We start from the raw sequence: 18004 nt of genomic DNA on the forward strand, positions 1-18004 counted from the left end.
AGAGTGTCCCTGACTGCAGGAGCCTGATTAAAGGCAGTGGGTGGAGGTTTGGACTCAAGATTGGCTGGTGTGCATATCACAGTCATGCTCACAGGCAAGTTGTTTACTATCTCTAGGAATTAGCTAACCCTAGAAGAGACAGTCCCTTCCCAGGTCTGCAAGGACCCAGGATGTCAAGGCATCATAAAATACAAAAAAAAACCATCATTAATACACTACCTCAACAGGTGGGAATTATTATTATGCAAACTTTCAGATGAGCATGGAGGCATGGAGAGACTAGGTAACTTTCTCAAGGGAACACAGCTAGTAAATGGTCAAGCTGGGATTCAAACTACATAGTACAGCTTCAGAGACTCAGTTCTGAACTGTCATGCTGTACTGTCCATATACATAGTGAGCAACTTTCAAATAAGACAAAAACCTAGATAATAAAAGTACACACAGAACCAAATAAACCAAGAGCTGAATTAATAAACCCATGAATATAAATGCATTCAGTTTAGTGATTAAAATCTTGGTGAGATGGATGGGTCATATTAGATGAGGGAAGAACTTTCACTTTCTTTTTTCTTTAACAAGGAAGACTTCATAAATTATTTGTTTTTTTGTTTTTAGGATGAGAAAAGACACCTTCTGGACACCATAAAGGCTATTTATGTTTACATCTTCTAAAGTCATTACTCCACTGTACTGCGATTTTTTTATATGAGTTTTCCGTATTAGACACTGGCTGTGTATGGCAGACGCTATCTTAATTACCTTAGTATCTGCCCGATACCTGCCATGTGTTAGGCATTGTACCAGAATGTGTTAAATATTGAAACTCTGGTGGTAGAATAGTTATATAGATAGGTAGAGGATGACATAATGATAGATATACTGACGGATAGATGTGAAGTGCAGGGTTTTTGAAGACAGTGGCCTGGCCTGAATTGCTCTGAACTCCGTGTTCTAAACCCAAATTTCTTCCTTATGTAATAGCTCAGAAAGTACTATCAGGGGTGAAATAGACACTTAGAGAAGCTGAGACGAGCTCCAGATTGCACTTTGGTTATTCAGCAACCCAACACACTCCCCAGATCATTGTTCCCATGGTCTTTATTCATGAGTTATACAACTGGGAGCTAATGGTTAGAGTGGTCCAGCTGTGCTGAGGCCAAGCTCAAAGAACTCTGAAAGATCATGATGAGAGACAGTTAAATATTTAAAGGTAATAAAAGGAGCAAGGATTAGTGTTGCAGTAAAATGCCATTAAATTTTTTTTTATCAAATCAGCATATTTCTGTGTAGTGTTGGTGGTTCATTTTACATCCCTTGATCTGTAGGATGAGATTTGTTTCTCATGGGAGAACACTTCAGCAAGCGTACTAGCGTTAATTGCATTTAGCTATTTTAGATTGTGAAATGAATGCGTATTGAATGTTAGACTGTTCACACCACAGTCTTTTGCAGAAAGCGAAAAGCAAAAGGGCTTATTCCCACATGTTTGTTTAAATTTTAATTGCATTTTGAAGAAACCCAGAAGCTAGTAGCCAAGATTTGCAGATATCAGGATCTAGGTCGTCATAGCAGTGCACAAACTCTATCTCTAGGATGATTTAAATAATTTTTTTCCCTGTTGCTTAGCAAGTCAATAAAAATATTTCAGAGTATTATTATGCTAGATAAAATGGATTAATCCTGTTCATCACATTCTATGGATTATTATAATTTTTTTTTTTTGGTGCCTGCTTTGGTCCAGGTGGTTTAAGAAGAGGATTTCATGAATAATTGCTAGAGCTATTAATTGAAAATGTAAACTTTGGACTCATTTCCCTTGTATTACTCTTCAGAAGGCTACAGCTTCCAGCTTCCTGCTTTATGTCAAGCCAACTCAATTTGATTGATCATTGTTTTTCTTTTATAAATGTCTATGAGGTAAGAAGAGAACAAAATCAAAGAAGTTTCTTTTTTTGTGATCTATGTAAGATCAAACTGGACATGGCCTATTAATTTTATTATTTACTAGTTGTTAATATTTCTTTGCTTGTTTTTATTTATTCTCACAAGTGCCACAGCAATGGCAGGAGGACATGAATTTGTCTGAGTCTCCTGTTTCCTGGATAAGATCTTTTAGCAGATGGCTACATGAAGTTGCACTATTATTTATTATTTGTTTAAATTATTTAAACTTTTATACTTCTTTTCAGAGAGAATTTCAATAAGAAGCAGGGCATAATAAATTGGCTAGGTAATATATTTTTAAAAAGATTTTTCAAAAACTTTTCTAATTTATATTGGTAATTTAGTTCAAAAACAATTTATTGAGCACCTACTAAGTGACAGTCATACGCCAACACTAGGATTTGTATAATAACACATAAGCCTTGCTTCTAAGGGAAGATTGACTTACTTTTAGTTATTGAATTTTATAAATGTGAAATACGAGCTCAATAAAAACTAGTGATTAGAAAAGTTTGAAAATTTCGTTTGAGCCACATTCCTAAGGCATATTTGAATGTTTATGTTTAACTACCTAATACTCCTGCTTCTAGAAAATAGAAATATCATGTAAGGAAAAGTTTTGTAAAAATAACTTCATCATTTCTAGAGTTTCTTTTTCTGGTCACACCTTCTGACCTGATCAGCTTTTCATTGTCCTTGAAGGTAGACCTATCTTTAGGTAAAAGAGAAAAGCATTTTTGAGCTGTGTACTAGGGCCAGATTTTAAAAAAAATCATACCTTTTGTTGATCAAAGTCATCAAAAGTTGGCTTTGAGCAACAGAAACACAATCTTGATATTTTTGGTGAAGATTCATAGCCTCCCACTCTTAAGAACAATGACAGCAAACTTTCAATAAGCAATTCCTTAACTCTGTACTAAGTCCTTTACAACCATTAGCACATTTAATCTTTGCAACACCCCCAGGAGGCGCAGCACAGTTCAGGAGTTATGAGCACACCCTTTGGAGCTGGTTGTTCTGGATTTGAACCTACCAGGATAACTCAATAATATCCCATATACATTTCCTAAGTGGAACCTACTGCTTCCACACACCAACATGCCCCTTACCTATATTTGCTATGTTAAACATTGGTACTGCCATTTTTATCCAGTCACCAACTTTGAAATCTGACTCATCTTCAAGCCTCCATTTCTTTATCTCCTAATTTCTAGTACTGTTTATTCATAATTCATCCTTCTCTATCTTCCAACCCCCCTCCCACTGCATTCATTGCAACTCACAGTATTTTCATACGGGCCCTTCCACTAACCTCTTCTCTTACCTTCAGTCTTGTCCTGCTCCAATCTATGACCACAGAACCATCCCACAAATTTGATTATGTCAGACCCAGCTCGGAATCCTTTGATTTCCCCCTTGCCTTTGGTTTATTTATAGAAAACTTTAAGTGAGTACCTCTGTATACCAAAGATTAAATCAGATGCTGGGCCATTCAGACATCCATAGTTTACTATGATAGATATGTAAACAAAATTATAGCAATATAATGTGATAAGTGCAATAAAATGTATGAAGAATATGTACAGGTAGCATATTGCTTATCTGTGAAGAGATTACACTGTGGGGGATTTTGAGCTGGGTCTTCAAAGATCAGCTGGAGTTTGCCAAGAAGATGGGGTCAGGGGACTCTTTTCAAGTATATCCCATGCAAATGCATTAGGATGTGCAAATAAAATTCAGACTACCTTCACAACACTCAGAATCCTTGCCTTTAATGATCTCCCACTTTATTCAATGAGTAGTCTTCCATACGGATAGAATGAATCAAGTTTTCCCAGATATGCTATATTTTCCATTTTCTCAATGCTCTTTTTTTATATCATGAACCACCTAGCTAACTACTGCTTAACCAGAGGTATTTCTAAACTCAGTCATTTTACTAAATACTTCCTCTCCCCCTAGACCCTACTCCTGAACTGAGTTATTTGTGTCTCCTCTCTGTGTATTGATTTTTGTCCTAGAGCTAGCTCTTATGATCTTAAAGTGGCTGCTTCATATCCGAGTATCATGTCCAGATACAAGCAGGTCCCCCAGATGAGCTTCCAACAGCTGTGCTTGTACAACCTGACCTCGCCCCTTCAGATAAGATAATCAGCATCTCTCTCCTAAGAAATGGGGTATTTTGAACTATGAGAGGCAGAGACAGCCAACTGAAAGGGAGATCTACAAACTTCTGCTACTTACTAGGATGTTCTGGTTTCTCTACTTTCTGAAGCTTGCTTGTTCAACATTTTTGAATTTCATGAGCTATTTTATTATGCTTCCGTCAATTTTTCTTTTTTGCTTAAGCTATCTGGATTTGATTGCCATTATTCACAACCAAAAAAACCCAAAACTCTTAACTGTGACATTTAAACTACACTACCTAAAATCATTGATTTGCTTGTGTGGGCCTCTTTTTCATCTATGAGTTCACTGAAGCCAGTGATTGGCATGTAATAGGCCCTCAATAAATGCTGAATGAACAAATGAATGAATGAATGAATGAATGAAATGCACTATTTTGGGTTCAACTCCAATTATCTGGGGACATATTATTTAAAATTAAGAACCATGGGGCCGGCCCAGTGGCGCAAGCAGTTAAGTGCGCGCGATCCGCTGCGGCGGCCCGGGGTTCGCTGGTTCGGATCCCGGGCGCGCACCGACGCACTGCTTGGTAAGCCATGCTGTGGCGGCGTCCCATATAAAGTGGAGGAAGATAGGCACCGATGTTAGCCCAGGGCCGTCTTCCTCAGCAAAAAAAGAGGAGGATTGGGGCCGGCCCGGTGGCGCAAGCGGTTGGGTGCGCGCGCTCCGCTGCGGCGGCCCGGGGTTCGCTGGTTCGGATCCCGGGCGCGTACCGACGCACTGCTTGGTGAGTCATGCTGTGGCGGCGTCCCATATAAAGTGGAGGAAGATGGGCACAGATGTTAGCCCAGGGCCGTCTTCCTCAGCAAGAAAAGAGGAGAATTGGCGGATGTTAGCTCAGGGCTGATCTCCTCACAAAAAAAAAAAAAAAAAAAAAAAAAAAAAAGAGGAGGATTGGCGAATGTTAGCTCAGGGCTGATCTCCTCACAAAAAAAAAATAAATAAATAAAATAAAAAAAAATAAATAAAATTAAGAACCAAAATCATCAAAGAATTAAAAGGTTTCTATTACTTGGAACTACAGAGTAGTCAACAGATGCCATATTATGTGTACTGCAACATAGACTTGTCATTCTCTGGCCAGTCAAATTAGCAGCAGTTAGAAGCTCCCGCTCCCTGCCAATGTTTTCTTTGAGAAGGCCTTGGATTGAAGACAATGGAGGGCTTGTGTTATTATGGACTCAGAGTCAGGGTAGGGGAATTAGGCTCTGGAAAAGGGTTAAGGAAAGATAATTTACCTGGAACCAAAGTGGGACCCATAAAGAAAAGAAAAATAAAATAGCTAAAAAGTGAAAAATGGTGACAGAATATTTTGACAGATAGTAAGCTTTTGGCCATTTTTTAAAGTAATTTTTGTGATATTGAGTCTAACTTAAACTACCATGTTATTTTTACATTTTGGTGTGATGTGATGTTTATAGAACTATAAAAGCATTCTGAAATGTATGTCATTTTAACCAAATATATTTACATTAAATCTATTTTTATTTTAGCTCCGATTTAATCTTATGTATACTTTCTCACTCTATTTCTTTCTTATAGCCATTCCCCAGTGATTCAAGAGCGAACTACATTACTTTTTCTAAAATAAACTTTAATTTTAAAATTTGCCAATTTTATTTACATTAAAATTAATATTTTTAATAAGGAAAGTTACTCTTTTGGGTTTTATTATTTCATGTGTTACTTCGTTAGATAATCTGAGCCATGCCATTGTTGGAGCTATTTAACATTTCCAGGGAACCAAATTTAATTTCTAGTGTCTATGTACGTGTGTGGGGGGGGAGTAGATAGAAGCAGAAGAGGGACTAATCCTTACAATGAGCTCAAAGAAACTTAAAGGTTATATACAGTACCATTTTTTGGTAATTAATATATAGTTCTTTTTGAGTACAGATCTAGTCAGGATTTTCTCATAAATAGTATTCTTCTATTTATGAAAAAAAATGGAAAACACTTTTTAAATTAGTATAGCTTTTGGCCTAAAGCATTAGGTTCTTTAAGTAAGTACACATTTGAAACAGTTGATGATGTGGTCATGGGAATTTTTAAGGAACATAAAATATTTAAAGGTATGTCATTCCCCACATCCGTGAAAGTGCCGTTAGCGAGAAATATCCTTTACTTGCCAGAGTTAGGAAAACAGATATCTAAAATATTGTTATTTTATCTTTTCTGGAAAACAGTTGATTCTCTTCATACAACCAGGAAAAGTGATTTGACAGCATTTCCTATAAGCCCCTTAGAGAAGGAAGACATAACTCCAGTAGCATTTGAATTAGCATGCATATATGCATGTATGTTTATACAACTGCGTATACATTTGAAGTGTTAATTCTATCCCGCCTGATTCACACAGAACTAGATACTGTATCTATTTGCCATGGCAACACTATCTTGATGAAATCCTGCGGCCTCTTTATCGAAATGAGTAATGCTTCTGGTAGTGACAATGTGACTCTCTTCCCAGAGCACTGAAGCAACTGATTCTTGTGTTAGGAAAAGAGGGAATGTTTCATGAGTGTGTGGGCTGTAAACAGAACAAAGGGGTTATCTGTAATTCAGACTAAAAATAAATTGCAGAGTTAGCAACAGTATTCTCACCAAGGGCCCTGCTCCAGAAAAGCTTCAGATGAAAAATTTGTTTGAAATTTTCCTAAAGAAGAATCCAAGCATAACACAAAATTGCACATTTTCTAATATCTTTCCCTAATTACTTAAGGTTTTTTTTTCCTATATAGCCTATTACTGGAGGATTTATTCTTGCCACTCAGCTAATAATAAGATTGTAAAAATGTCCTAAGGATGTTACAGAGCATAAAGTGTCTGAACCCAGGGAATAGTAAATCCTCTCTCTAGTCAGGAACTTACAGTGACACTTTTTTAGGAGACTGCTGTCAACCCAAGAATGACATTACTGTAAATGTGAAGCAGGGCTTTATTATCTAGCTTTCTAGCTTAGTGACAATTTGTTATTAGTGCTATTGAGTTGATTCCGACTCCTAGTGACCCCATGTATAGCAGAGCGGAACCCTGCCCAGTCTTTTTATGCCACATAATAAAAGATAAAATTTCTATATTAACATCTGATAACAACTCCATGACATAATGCTGTGTGTTTCTTTGTAAATATAAACTTTTAAGTCTTTTTGTATAATTAGTATAAAGAGCTTGTCATCCATAAATTACATTGTTAAATGCAACGATAAAAAGCACTATTACGGGTGTGCCTCTGATGTATGACCATCAGACCATTCTGCATTGAATACACTTGTAATTTCTCCTATGATACCATCTGCGATGGTTTTTGATAGGCCTGTTTCTGATTCTGGGCCTACCTCTTTGCTAGGGCCATGTGATCTCTTACCTCATAATGTGTAATCAGATCAGTGTTTGTGTGTGTGGCATGTGAAGGGATGTTTTATTTTAGAGCAGTGGCTCTCAAACTTTTTAATTTCTGGACTCCCTTATATTGTTAAAAATCATTAAAAACCCCAATGCGTTTTTGCTTGTGTGGGTTATATGTATTGCTATTGGCTGTATTAGAAACTAAAACTAAGAAATTTAAAAAAAATATATATTTATTAATTTATTTTAAAATAACAATAATAAAACCATTGCGTGGTAACATAAACAACATATTTGTGTGTGAAAAACAACTCCATTTTCTAAAACAAAGGAAATTTAGTGAGAAGAGTGACACTTTTAAATTTTTGCAAATCTCTTTAGTGCTTGACAGAAGACAACTAGATTCTCATATCTACTTCTACATTCAGCTTGTAGCAATATGTTATTTTGGTTGACACGTATGAAGAGAATATGGCCTCATATAGATGTGTAACTGGAAAAGAGAGGAGCATTTTAATAGCTTTTCAGATAATTGTGGATATTGTCTTCGATACTACACTCAAACTCAACAAGTGGGTATTTCTTAAAAATTAGTTGCAATATGGAATCTGAAACCAAATAAATAAACTTTGGATACTCTGTGACATTTAAAATCTATTGATCTATCTTGCACTTTGAATGGATCTTAACTCCTTTGTGATTTTTTTACCATCATGGATTGGTCAACTGGTTGCTTCACTGAATTATGTAGATCTTCCCAATGTGAAAACATTTCATTATACAATACAAAAAATTACATTTGTTATTGTCATCACTGAACCTATCAGAAAAGTTTTTTTTTTTTTTTTTGTGAGGAAGACCAGACCTGAGCTAACATCCAATGCCAATCCTCCTCTTTTTTGCCGAGGAAGACTGGCCCTGGGCTAACATCCGTGCCCATCTTCCTCCACTTTATATGGGATGCCGCCACAGCATGGCTCGACAAGCGGTGCGTTGGTGCGCACCCGGGATCTGAACCCGCGAACCCCGGGCCGCGGCAGCGGAGCGCGCGCACCCAACCGCTTGCACCTCCGGGCCGGCCCCCAGAAAAGTTTTTAAGTATGGTGAAGCTGTCAAGTTCACTGCTGCTGATACAAGTTTTCGAGAATTTTTCTTTTTGCTTGAAAGTTCAAATTTTATCACTGGCAAAAATAGTGTCAGTTGTTTTCCTTGAAGTGACAGGCTTATTTCGTTCATTTCCAAGAAAATGCCTGTCAAATACCTAAGTCTGAATAACCATAGCTTGTCTGTCAGTTGTTCTTTCAAGTAAAAATGGTATTTCATGAAAAACGTAGCTAGTTTATCTCCAAGCTCAATCACCAATTGCTTTTCCTCAAAATGACAGGTATAAAACAGAGGATTTTTTGTATACTCCCATTTTGTCACACAATACTCAAAATATGTGTATGCAATGGTCAAAATTTTATGAAATTAATAATTTTTATTGCTTCATCCAGCACATTTTTAAGTAAAATTAGATTTTAAAAAAATGCTTACTCATACCATTTGGTGTCACTGCTTTGATTCAGGCTAACACATCCTCAATTTTAAATACCAGTGCTTTTGCACCATTAGTGCAAATGTCAACATAGTGAAAAAGGCAAATACCATCTTGTATTATTGGGCAACTTAGTATTATTATGAAAATAGTAGACCCCCAGCACAGGTCTTGTGTGCTACTGTCTAAATCCTGGCTCTACCACTTAATAATAGTGTTCTCATTATGTATTGCCGTGTAACAAACCACCTCAAAAATTAGTGGCTTAAAACCACAACTTATTACTTCTTTTCATAATTCTGTGAATTGATTCACTTCAGATGGGCAGCTTTTACTTAAGGTTTCTAATGTAGTTGAGGTCAACTGCTGGGGCAGAGTCATCTAAAAGCTTCCTCCCTGTATTAGTCAGGGCTGTCCAGAGAAACAGAAGAAACAGGATATATGTGTGTGTGTGTGCGTGTGTGTGTATCATATATATATACATATACATACATATATATATGAGGAGATTTGTTATAGGAATTGGCTCCCGTAGTTATAGATGCTGAGAAGTCTCATGTTCTGCCATCTGCAAACTGGAGAACCAGGAAAGCCAGTGTTGTAATTTAGCCAGAGTCTGTGAAAACTGGGAGTCTGATGGTATAAGTCCCAGTCTGAGTCTGAAAGGCTGAGAACCAGGAGCACCAATGTCTGAGGGCAGAAGATAGATGTCTCAGTTCAAGCAGAGAGAGAGAGAGAATTCACCTTTCCTCCTCCTTTTTGCTCTATTCAAGCCCTGAATGGATTGGATGATGCCCACCCAAATTGGTAAGGGGATCTTCATTACTCAGTCTACTGATTCAAATGCTAATTTCTTCCAGAGACACTCTCACAGACACACTAAGAAATAGTGTTTTACCAGCTACTTGGGCTTCCCTTAGCCTAGTCAAGCTGACACATAAAATTAACCATCACACTCTTTCACATATCTGCCTGGAGTGATAGGATCAGAACAGCTGAGGGATGACTGAGCATCTCACTTTCAGTGTGGCCTTTCCACTTGGCTAGCTTGGGCTTACTCACAGCATGAGGGTCTTGGGGTAGTTGGTTTTCTTACATGGCGGCTGGCTTTCCCCAGAGAGAGTTTTCTAAGAGACAGGAATGAGAGCCCTGGTTCAGAAATTTGGCACAGTATCACTTCTGCTGTAATTTACTCGTCAAAGCAGGCACAGAACCCACCCAGATTCAAGGGGTTGGAACATAGACCCACTTCTCAATGAAAGGAGCGAAAGGAATTTGTCTCCATCTTTAATCTGCCACAAATAGTGTGATCCTGGAGAAGTCACTTCTTAGACTTCTCCAAATACCATTTTTCTTATCTATAAAATGGAGGTTACAATAGATCTTACCTTATAGAGTCTCCATGAGGATTAAATGAACCAATTAAACAACTCTTGACATAATGCCTCCCATGCAGTAGAGTTCATTAAGTGTTAGATATTATTATCATTCTTACTATTATCTTTATACTATTATTTCACAGCAGGCAAAAATTATCCAATATTCCTGATAGTTTCAATTCAACTTATCCTTTAGAATTTCACCAGTTTGGGCTTCCTGGAATTAAACTTTTTTTTTCCTTTGCTTGGCTATCAGATTCACATCAGTTTTCAATACCAGTTATTCCAGTGGAGATACAAAGCAGTGCTGCAGTGCTGGAGAACAGGCTTCTCTCCAGGCTGCCCTTCACTGCTGGTGACCTTGTGTTAAGATTTAATAGCAAGTGGATCTCAATCCAGAAGCTCCTCAAGGAGCTGGATGTGGTGCCTGAGTCAGGTCCCAAGTCATAAATTCTGTTATATATTGGTAGACAAGATGGCTAGAGCTGGTGTGTGATGACTCTTGCCCTCCCAGGACAACACTTCCAAGAATGCCTTTATCATTATTTTTATTTTATTTATTTTTTTTTTGAGGAAGATTGGCCCCCAGTTAACATCTTTTGCCAATCATCCTCCTTTTTTTTCCCCCCTTGTTTCTCCCCATAGCCCCAGTAGACAGTTGTATGCAGTTGTATGCCATAGTTGTACATCTTTCTAGTAGGTGGGACCACCACCCCAGCATGGCTTGATGAGCAGCACGTAGGTCGGTGCCCAGGATGCGAACTGGCGAACCTTGGGCCGCCGAAGCGGAGCATGCAAACTTAGCCGCTATGCCACTGGGCTGGCCCCTCATTATATTTTTTTTATCCTAATTTTTTTTGTGTGTGTGAGGAACATCAGCCCTGTGCTAACATCTGCCAATCCTCCTCTTTTTTTTTTTTTTTTTTTTTTGCTGAGGAAGACCGGTCCTGGGCTAACATCCGTGCCCATCTTCCTCCACTTTATATGGGACGCTGCCACAGCATGGCTTACCAAGCAGTGCAGCAGTGCACGCCTGGCATCCAAACTGGCGAACCTCGGGCCGCCACAGCAGAGCACGCGCACTTAACCGCTTGTGCCACTGGGCTGGCTCTGATCCTAATTTTTACTTTAATTATTAGTACGCCATTTTACAATGTGATGCTAACATACCACAACTCAGCAACCCCTTTCTGCTTTTTAACTTTTACTACAGAGCTCCAAAATTGTGTGGAAAAAAGTTTTGCACCATATGTGAATAAGTCAGAAATGATAAAACATCTTTCCAAAACTGACGAACATAGAAAACAACTCATTTAAACTTCCTCTTCTAGATAAGTCACTTTTATTACTTTAGTTGGTAAATTTGATTATTTCACCTCTAAGTACAGTAAATGTGTACCTTTTCTTTCATGAAGAGACTGTAAGGGAGGAAGAAATTTTCCTCTATCCTTGTAGGATCTTCTGGCTGGTCTAGGAATTAAATTGACATGACACAGAATAATAGGAGAAAACCCAACAAAGTTTAATAACATGTATACATGGGAGAAACCTAGGAAGACTGGGTAACTCCCCAAAATTGCCAAAGCCACCACCTTAAATATCACCTTCAGCTAAAGACAAAAGAGGATGTTGGGAGTAGTGATTTGGGACTTCAAAGGGGAGGAAGGCAATTCATAGGGAGATGGAAAAGCAAATATTTGGTAAACAAATGTTTGCCATACCGTGCAGAGACAATGGGACATGGAGAGGACTTGGATCACTTGGGCCTTGCTGGGTTCCTCCCTGTCTGCCACACCTACTTCATGTTACGCTATAGTTATCTATGGTGCTAGCTCCTTCCATCTTAAACTTTTTTAGGCAGTCAGGGGGAAGGTCCAAGTTTCTTCCTGAGTCTTTTGTTCTTGAAAATAATCAAGCGAAAGAGACACATTTTGGAGTAGCAAATTCTGCTCCCCTGTGAGACAAAGGTAGAATGTAAATGCTGAGAAAGTGTTCAAAACAAAATGTGTAGTTCATAAGCAATTAAGAACCTCTGAAGAAGAAAAGTGTATTGTCACCCTTTAAAAAATATGCTTCAGTGTATCTTCACTAACTTGGTCTAAATGGTAGAGACCAGTGTGGCTTAACAAGCGCCACCCCCTCCAGGTCTCATTCAATACTTTCTTCCAAGGCTAAGATGTTTGACTTCTTGTCACCTGGCAAGGCAGCACCCAGCCTCTACTATAAAATTTCCTTTCCCAGAACAGAATTTTAATGGAAAGGTCATTTGGATGTATTAATAGTAATAGTAGTTCTAATTTTCAAATTTGCCCCTATTTGGGTAGCGAAAGACAACCACAATTGCTAAGAAAACTTCCCATCAGTTAAAGCACCTTTTAAAAATATGTTTCCGGAATATATAATCTTAGTTGCCTTTTTAACAGTCTCACTGGTCATAAGGCTGTTTTCCACTATTTGAAAAGCAGGTAATAAATCTTTTCCTATTTAGATGCCAACATTTTGACAATCACAATTAGCCAGAAACCGTCAATGGACGTGTATTCCATTTCTGTTGCCATCTCATACTCTTGGGTCCTAAGTATTACCAAGAGATCCCTCACACTTGGAAGTTGTTAATTAGGATAACAGGGGTAATGAACTTGAGCAAATGAGAGTTCTCTTAGAAGATTAGTTCTATTTCCCTAGTAGCTTGAAGTGGACTCAACTGTCTTCTAAGAATATGGTTTGGTCTCCATTTAAAATATAACAGACCTTAAATGACTTCATTTTCTAAGAGTAGGTACATGCAAACAACCAAGGGAAAAATCTTGTTTCTTTGGCATAATAACCTCATGTATATACTGTACATACAGGGCAAATCTGTTTAAATTAAATTGAACTAATCAGGATGTAAGTTACTATTTAAAAATATTAAATTTTATCTTATTTTTCCCTTTAATACTTGCACATTTAATTAGCATTATATTAATGTACATCCATTAAGATGCAGAGATAAAAACAGACATTATCTTAGATGGCATAAACTATGCACTTAGAAGCATAATTTGTTTTACCTTATATCTCGTCAAATTAATTTTACAGCATTATGAGAAAGCTGAAAGATACAGTTTAGTCTGGTGGTCAAAACCATGGGCTCAGGAGTCACCTGGGCTTAAATACCTGCCCTCTAGTGGTGATGAGACTTTGGTTCTGTTTCTAAACCTAAGCCTCAGTCTCCATATCTGTGAAGTGGAGATAAAAAGAGTGCCTGTCTCGTATGGTTGTTGTGAGAATTAACTGACATAATTCATGCAAAGCACCAAGTATATGGACTCTAGGCCTATAAATGTCAGCTATTTATACTTCAAAAAATTAAAACACTAAAATATTTTGAAGTTGAAGGTGGAATACCTCCAATTCTATACATTTATCAGAGATAATTTTTCCTTTCTGGCATATGAGTTACAATAATCATTGTCAGAACCGGAAGCATTTATATTACTTAATGTAACTAAAACCATAAACTTAAGTACCCTGAGTATATTTCTTCTCCAGCAAATTATGCATCATGATTCATTAAAATCTACATGTTTATTTGAATACATATTCTGTGTGTCTGTGTTTTGAGAAGCCTCATTATAGGAATTTTTAAAAAAATCAGAAACATGAAATAAACGCAAAAAATAAAATAAATGACCATTGTAAACCTGCTGGTGCTAATAGTACCAATTTATTTTAAACCCCTACCCATAAATACCCTCACATACATGCATGTTTGTGTTTATGTATGTTTCTATAACACAAAGGCATAAATTATTTCTGCACTTGTTTGCCAGACACTGCTCAGTCAGTAATATTATTTTATATCCTGCCAGTTCTTATTGAACAATATATGCTGCCAAGAATTTATCCTACAGATATCCTGCAAGGGAACAACATTATAATATACAAGATTAATCATTGTGGCATTGTTTGTAACAGGAGAAAGGTAGCTAATTATTCTGAGTTTAAATATCACAAGTAGAGTTAAAAAATAATCTTTTAGCAGCCTCTCCTCAAGCATAAGCTCTTACACTGGCTTATCATTCCTTCCTTGGTTGGGTTCAAGATTATCTCCCTCTTCTTTCATTCATTTTGTCAGTTTGGTAAGTCACAAATATTTATTGTCTACTCTTTGCCGGGATTCTGTGCCAGGCCCTGTGGTATCATATGGTCTGTTCCCTCAAGTGTCTTATAGACTTGCCACCTAGTTAACTCCTTTTTATCCCTCAGGTTCACTTAGATATCCCTTTGTAGAGGAAACTAGCGAAGACCCAGTTAAGTGCCCAGTTTCTATTCCCATAGCAGCCTGTATGTCCCCGTTTTCCCAGCCTTATCACACTACATCAACATTACTTGTTTGCTTCTCTGTGCCCCCTACTAGTCGGTAAACTCCATGAGAGCAGAGAGTGTATGTTCCTGGCCAATGTTGTTTCTTCACCATTTAACACAGTGCCAGGCACAGTAGGTGCCCAATAATTACATTAACTGAATCAATGATCATCTTGCCTAAATTTTGCTTCGACCTTACCACTGCTCCTATTTATATTCTTTGCTTCATTTTTTAGTGCCTGTGTTTAATTATTTCTTCTGTGTGTGTGTCAGTGCTGCCTGACCCTAATTGGGTAAGACATTGTCTATTTAATCAATCTTTTTCCATGACCAGAACGAACATTCATGTGATCAAGCCTTTAAACTCAGAACAACTTGTTCTGAAATTAAATTATTTTAAGCTCAAGGGCAGGAACTACAGAGTTTTCTTTTCTATTCTGTCACACCCTGATTCTCTACGTAAAAAGATATTCAATAAATAGTAAGTAATAGAAAATGTGATTTCAGAGAATATATTGACTAGAAATAGCAGTGGACTAGCTAACGCATCTGATAGTTTTAGAGAGGCAACATAATCAATAGCTCAAACTTTGGCAGATTTGGCACCAGCCAGATCTGGATTTGAATGTTGGCTCTGCCATTGACTTTGTGGTTCTGAGCCTCAGTTTCTCCATCTTTAAAATAGAATTAATAAAACTTACCTCAATGGGGTCTTAGGAGGGATAAGTAGGATAAAATTTTAAAACACCAGGCACATAGCACAGCGGTATACAATAGTTGTTTTATTATATTCTTCCTAGCCAATTTATAGTCTTTATTAAGATAAAATAGGAGATTCTTTACATTTGTATATTATGCCTACATATTTATTGACTTATTTTCTTCTACAAAAAAGAGATATTCTTAAATAAATGTAAAAGCCTCCGAGTCTTTATACTTCTGGGCACATTGGAGTGCATGCAGTAAACAACTGATTTTATTGTTCCAGCTCCCAGAGATGGAGAAATCTGAGTGGACCAGAGTGTCAAAAGAGTACAACTCTGCATATAGCCTTCAGTCAGCTGGCCACTAAGAAGTTCCAATTCCAAAATGAGAAAGTCCTACTTAAGTTAAGGAGAGTCGGCCACTTTAAACTGGAAGGCAGGAGTTGTCATTTCATTTTAAAGGAAAAAACTGCTCCTATGATATGCTTTTCAAAGCATAACAGTGAAGTTGAAAATGAAATCTTTTAAAATGTGTATTTTTATTTTTTTTAAAGCAGTGTTGAAATCATGGTATTTGGAGTGGAGACTAGAGTTGGGAATGAGTTGCCTTAAAATCTCGTTCTTGAACTCTATCATTACATCTCCACGCAAATAAGGGAATTATAACTCAAAATAATCTTGCACATAGTACATGCAAAAAATGTAACCTAATTCTAGTGTTTAGATTTCTATGGCATTCTCTTTTTCAGAATTAATTACAAATAATATCTGGGAGAGTTGATTAAGTTATGCTGTTTTATTCCCTGTATGATAACTACAAATTGAGAAATCATTAAATATTTGAAGTTGGGTTAACTTCTTGAAGTAAAATCTGAAAATTAAGAGAGGGAAAATTACACACACACAGACGCATATGTATATATTTAAGATTCAGAGGAAGCCAAATTTACTTCCCTCAATCACAGACAGGGCTAGACAATTGCAGTTCTTTGCTGGAGCAAAGCCAGCCCACAACAGTTACTGCAGCTCACAGCAAATCTGAATGTCTCTCTGCAGGCAGGAAGACCCAGAAATAGCCCACAGAAGTTGGAAGCCAACTTTTCACGGTTCCTTCTGCTAAAACTCCCATCAGGGACATCACTCTTCCTCCCATAGGAGGAGTAACAAGATGAACAGAGCCTGGATATATTCTTTCCACACTTTTCCCTCTGGGAGAAAGGGCTGGAAATTTCCTCTATGAAAACATGAGGAGCTTGTATTTATATGTGTGTGTGTTATATTGCCTGACACTATTGTGCAATAATTTTTTTGTTTAATCTCTCTCATACACATATATACATGTGTATGTGTATACATACACACATGTATTTTATACTTTCTCTTTAAATATGTATGTATATGTATACATACAGCTCCTCACACACTCCTTATGAGAAAGGGGGAGAGAGAGAATAAACAGAAAATAGAAGGAAATTTTTCAATTGTTTCAAGTTTCAAAGTGAAAAGTCAGAGTAGTCATAAAAGTCTGGGAACATCAGCTAATTTACTGAAGATAAGTTGCCATCATCATTTCTATTTATCTTTGATTTTCCATTGTTTTGATTAACATTATTATCATAATATTATGTCACCAAAGTCATCAATAATTTAAATATTGATCATGATATCACTCACTTTTAGAATATTAGGTAAGTATGGGAATCCCCTAAGAAGTACATTTTCACTTTTCATATAGCTTTAGATCCATTTTTATGTAACATTTATTCATTTCTGGTTTGTTTTCCATGTTTTTTTCCAGAAAGGATTGGAGTAGCATTAGGTTATAAATTCCTGTATTTATATACTTGATTGTGCTTTCAGAATCTTGAGGGATAAAGTCTTCAGTGAATAAATATCTGTTTCCTTATTTTAAAGGTCAAAAATTCCATCCATATTATCCATCATCTAAGTCTTTTTAAAAACACTTGGTAACTTTAGTGTTGTATATAATTCATGAATACATAAACCATGACATCCACAGCATTTTTATATAAGGACTTAAAAAAATCTGAGGATGTGACTGTATTAGTTTTCTTTTGGAATTTTTTCCAAGGGAAGTAGCTTGAAGTAATTAAATAATAAAAATAGTTTACATGTAAATTTATTGTTTATTTTATTATTAAATTATTTTTATTTACATACTCCTTTTTATTGTTTGCATTCTCTGCTAAAGGATACCAGATGTCAACATAAATTGAAGATGTGATCATAAATTTTCTAGACAAAGTCGCTGTGCTTTGAATTTAATAAGACTAGAGAATAAAGGAAGAAATGTTATTTATGCTTGCCCAGACAGCTGAAATATAAAGAACACTATTAAATATCACCGACTCACATTTTCACTTTTAATTACTTTTTAAATTCTAATTGAATTAATTTGCTCTGTTTTATAATATAAATAGGGCATTTTTATAAAATAGAAGAGATTCTTTATAAGTCCTAATAGGTTCCATAATTCTCTTTGTGTTTTCTTTCAGTCATTTTTAATTTTAAGAAATTTGTTAGTTTGTACT

Source organism: Diceros bicornis, chromosome 10, assembly GCF_020826845.1.
Source record: "Diceros bicornis minor isolate mBicDic1 chromosome 10, mDicBic1.mat.cur, whole genome shotgun sequence".
NCBI lineage: Eukaryota > Metazoa > Chordata > Mammalia > Perissodactyla > Rhinocerotidae > Diceros > Diceros bicornis.